Genomic DNA, 5,252 nt, shown 5'->3' on the forward strand with positions numbered 1-5,252 from the left:
CCTCCTCTGTCTCCTTCCTACCTCTCTAAGAGCACCCTTCCCAACTTGCCCTTTTCTTGTAGTCTTTGTGTTTTGTCCAGCTGTGCTCTTCTCACCCATGAAATGTTAGCTCCAGTAACACAAAGATCACATCTATTCCCCCACCCAAATCCCAGCATAGGTACAAAGCATTTGTAGAATGGATAAGTGAATAAATGTTTAAATGAATGAGTTGCCAGAGACAGACAGACAGACAACAATAGTTAGCATCATGCAAAAATCAGTGAGAAGAGTAGTGGAGTTCCTTGGCTATGGGTGGAGTACTGGCAGGGAAGGCTCTAGCCTCCTTACAGAGGCTGGCAAGGGCAGACATAGGACTGAGGCAACATTCTGCCCTGCTTGTCACCAGCTCCCCCCTAACCAGAGCATCTCAAACAGCTGGCAGTACCTGACCACCAGATGCAGGCTGGAGTCTGAGCTGTAAGAGAGATCAGTCCCTTGCCAGCCAACTTGTACCATGTCACGGTCTCCTGTAGGTCAAGGTCAGTGGTGGGGAATGGTCACTCAGGAGGACAGCAACCATCAGCACCATGTGGACCCCACCGAATAGGCCCTCACCAAGTGCCTGGTCTCGTCCTGTGTAACAAAAGTACAGCACCCAGGTGGTAAGCACCTGGAGAAAACAACAGGGCCCACACCCAGCCCCCTAGACAGACCCCAACCGGTGTTTTCAGCCCATGAGTTGCCCTGGGCAGATGTCTGCCAAACTGCACTGGATTCTCATTGTAACATTTGCCTTTCATGGAGTCAGAGCTTCTCCCTCCCAGACTTATATTTGAAACAAGCGGTGATGGATGTTCATGCTAATAGGAAGACTAACAGCTGGTCACCATTTATTTATGCAAAGAACTTCACTCTGGGAGAGACTTCTGCATACCACATTCCAGCTATGAACCATGTTATCACCACCCACTAGCCTGCTGCGTGTAGCTTCTCACTGAACTACACCCATGGCCTCCCCGGCCTCTGGGGTCCACGAAGCCCTTGCAGAAAAAATGACAAGGATGAGGAAGGGACTCTCCTCTCTGCATTCCGGTCCTCATGCACTGTGCAGCCCTGACCTGCAGCATCTGTAGAGCAGCTTCAGCCTGTTCGCAGCCAGAGAGGTCCATTAGTATGATGTAAATAGCTCTCAGCTCTTCAAAGGCCAGAGCAGGCCATTCTGTGAGGTCTGAGCGAGTCTGCCAGGGTCTCACATTTCAAGGCTTATTCATCTTCCTGATAACTTCCATAAAGGGCCACAGCAGGCTTCGTGGTATGTACAGCCTGCCAACAGCAGCCCCAGTGGGACTCTCACAAGAAATTTGGCATTCTCTGAGCTCCTGCTGTATACACAACTCTGTCCCAGTCATTCTGTGGAGGGAGGAAAAAGCAGAAAACACATTCACTATACTCCAGGGAACAAGGCACAAATGGATAGGAAATATGAAGGGGCAAATTGCGCAGAAAATCTAAGAAAACCAAGAAGGGTACCAAGGGTGGTGAGGTGAATGTAGGGCAGCCTCACAGCCAAGAAACAAAATTTTCAACCAGGGAGATGGGTTCAAATCTCGACTATCTCTTTCTAACTAAGTGGCCTGTACCAGTGGCTTCACCTCTCCAAACATAGATTTCCTCATCTATGAAACTGAGACAAGAACAGTTACAGTGAGGTTCTCCTGAGGACTACATGAGATGGCACACGATGCCTGTAGTGAGCAGGTACACAGGAAACAGCCACTGAGGATTACTGCCACAGGTCTTGCTGGTGAAGGCAAGATTGAGACACTGTTATTAGGAGTGCACACCCATTCCTTAGCTTGCTGTCATGCCGGTGGAGTGAGGGGGTGGGGGTTGGCACACACCGCTGCTCTGATCCCATATCAGAGTAGGAGGAAAGAGTAGCTGGTGGTCTTCCAAACAGAAAAAAAAATCGCTTCTGGAAGGCACTCTGTCCTCCAAGGAAAAGGTACAGAAATCCCACAGCAAATCAGCCTCATGGGAATCCCCTAAGAGAACAAGAAAAGCCTGAGGACAAGTGGGGCTGGGTTGACAGCCTTTTCCTTGAGGTATATGGACTGCTTGGGGCCAGAGTGGAATCCTGAGGCCTGAGGAACTACCTTGGCAGCAGCAGGCAGTTGCCAGCCCAGCCTCCTGGGCTTAGGAAGTGGCCCTTCCTCAGCCAGACCCTGCCCTCCTTCCCCACTCAGGGAGCCTGGCTTCCTAACTCCACCAGCCGCAACATGAGAGCAGACAGCAGTGTGAAGTCCAGAGAGATAGGCCCATTTTTGATGCTTCAGAATCAGGTAAAAAGACTGGGTTGGCTCTGGCTTGGCTCAATTATCCTTGGTGTTTTTGTTGTTGTTTTCAATTTAAAATTTGAAGTATTGGAACCATGGGAATAAAGGTGCAGCATCCTTGTTTTGTTTTATTTTGTTTTGTTTTGTTTTATTTTGTTTTGTTTTATTATATTGCCATTAATAATTAAATATCTGGAAGAGTACTCCTTGAACTGTTTTCTGATGAGTTCCCCAAAATATGTGAGAACTTTTTTTGTCTTTATACAGGAGAAAAGAGAACAAGAAATCAACTCTGAAGCCATAACACTATAAGAGTTGTCTTTTTCACAGAGTTGTTAAGGATTTTATGGTTTAGGGTGGTGACTTCAGTGAAGGGCATGGACAAGCAGCAGAATCTATTTATGGAGGACTTTCTGAAGATGAGTTTCACTGTTAAACATGACAAAGAATTTCTTTTGTTGGTTCCCAACAGGGAAAGATGAAAATAGTTCACAGGTCTTCATCACAACAGAATCAACTCCTCATTTGGATGGGCACCATGTTGTCTATAGACAGATGATCTCAGGTCAAGAAGTCATGAGAAGGGCCAAATAGCTCAGCGGATTAAAGCACCTGCAAGCAGGCACAGGGGCCGGGGGTTTGATCCCTGGGCCGCTGTGCCGGCCCAGTCCCCGGGGCGCGCTGAGACAGCAATTGAGACTGGGCATGATGGCAGGTGCTTGTAATCCCAGCTCTTGGGAGGCTGTAAACAGGCGGATCACTAGAAGTCCAATCTAGTAGTGAGACCCTGAACACCCTATAGGCCCCTCCTTAAAATACAAAAATAAATAAATAAATAAATAAATAAATAAAACAAGTTATAAGAAAAGATAGAAAAACAGAAAACATACTGAACTCAAGTTGGAAGAGGAAAGTCCGGTCTCAAGATGGAGGTAGAACCGCCACCCAGTCGCCCCCAGCCTGACTCCAGCCATCGCCGTTGCCACCGGGGGGAGGAGGGCCGTGATCCAAAGGAGCCAGAAGCTGTTTATTGGTGGTCTGAGTTTTGAAACTACCAACGATAGTTTAAGAGAACACTTTGAGGAATGAGGCACATTCACAGATTATGTGGTCATGAAAGATCCTCAAACAAAACGTTCCAGAGACTTTGGTTTGGCGACTTACTCTTGTGTTGAAGAGGTGGATGCAGCAATGTGTGCTCGGCCGCACAGAGTTGGTGGGTGTGTAGTGGAACCAAAGCTGCTTCTGGAGAAGATTCAGTAAAGCCTGGTGCCCATCTAACAGCAATGAAAACTTTTGCTAGTGGTATTAAAGAAGATACAGAAGAATATAATTTGAGAGACTACTTTGAAAAATATGGCAAGATTGAAAGCATAGAAGTTATGGTAGGGCCAGGGAGATGGCTCAGTGGAATAAGCGCTTCCCTGGCAAGTGCAAGGGCCTGAGTTCGATCCCTGTTCCTCAAAAATAAATAAATAAAATAAAAACAAGTTATGGAAGACAGGCAGAGTGGGAAAAAGAGAGGATTTGCTTTTGTAACTTTTGATGGTCACAACACAATTGATAAAATTGTTCAGAAATACCACACTATTAATGGGCATAATTGTGAAGTGAAAAAGGCCCTTCCTAAACAAGAGATGCAGTCTGCTGGATCACAAAGAGGCCGTGGAGGTGGATCTGGCAACTGTATGGGTCATGGAGGAAACTTTGGGGGCGTGGAGGGAATTTTGGCCATGGTGGGAACTTTGATGGAAGAGGAGGTTACGGTGGTGGAGGAGGTGGCAGCAGAGGTAGTTATGGAGGAGGTGATGGTGGATATAATGGATTTGGAGGTGATAGTGGAAACTATGGTAGTGGTCCTGGTTATATTAGTAGAGGAGGGTACGGTGGTGGTGGACCAGGATACGGAAACCAAGGTGGTGGATACGGTGGTGGTGGAGGAGGATATGATGGTTACAACGAAGGAGGAAATTTTGGTGGTGGTAACTATGGTGGTGGTGGGAACTATAATGATTTTGGAAATTACAGGGGACAGCAACAGTCAAATTATGGACCCATGAAGGGGGACAGTTTTGGTGGAAGAAGCTCTGGCAGTCCCTATGGTGGTGGCTATGGATCTGATGGTAGAAGTGGTGGGTATGGTAAAAGTTTTTTAAAAACAACAGAAAAGGGCTGTAGTTCTTAGCAAGAGAGAGTGCAAGAAGTTGTCAGGAAAGCTGCAGTTTACTTTGAGACAGTCTTCCCAAATGCATTAGAAGAACCGTAAAAATCTGCCACAGAAGGAATGATGATCCATAGTCAGAAAAGTTACTGCAGCTTAAACAGGAAAACCTTCTGGTTCAGGACTGTCATAGCCACAGTTTGCAAAAAGTGCAGCTATTGATTAATGCAATGTAGTGTCAACTAGATACATATTCCTGAGGTCTTTTATCTGTGGTAGCTTTGTCTTTTTCTTTCTTTTTATTATATCAGGTATATTGCCCTGTAAATTGTGGCAGTGGTACCAGGAATAAAATATTAAGGAATTTTTACCTTAAAAAAAAAAAAGAAAAACATAAAACAGATGCAACTAGTAAACCATTTAATGAGGTATAGACATGCAGCTACGAAGAGCTGATACCAATACCTAAAGTTAATAAAGAAGAAAAGGCATAAGTCCTCCTATTTGTTGGCCAGTGATTCCGATAGCTCAAGTGATTCTCAGACTTCTGATTCTGAAAGTGCTGCTAAGGAGAAATCAAGAAAAAAAAAAAAAAAAGAAAGAAAAGAAAAAGAAACATAAGAAAATATCCCAAAAACACAAGGAAGAGAAAGGCATGTGGTGAAAGTGAAGCTGAAGATCTTTTTTTTTTCAAAGTTTTATTGATAAACAGATAGCAATGAGACAGTTTCAAATCAAATCAGAAGTACAGTTTCAACAAATAATACACTGCA

General features: G+C 45.2%; 2 pseudogenes; one reads left to right on the plus strand and one right to left on the minus strand.

The window, feature by feature from the left end:
• The window catches only part of LOC101583649, a 22,507-nt pseudogene that overhangs the window by 14,185 nt on the left and 3,070 nt on the right, over positions 1-5,252 (minus strand).
• Positions 2,262-5,252, plus strand: part of LOC101584026 — a 6,432-nt pseudogene continuing 3,441 nt past the window's right edge.

Source organism: Octodon degus, unplaced genomic scaffold (assembly GCF_000260255.1).
Source record: "Octodon degus isolate 3935 unplaced genomic scaffold, OctDeg1.0 scaffold00048, whole genome shotgun sequence".
Taxonomy (NCBI): domain Eukaryota; kingdom Metazoa; phylum Chordata; class Mammalia; order Rodentia; family Octodontidae; genus Octodon; species Octodon degus.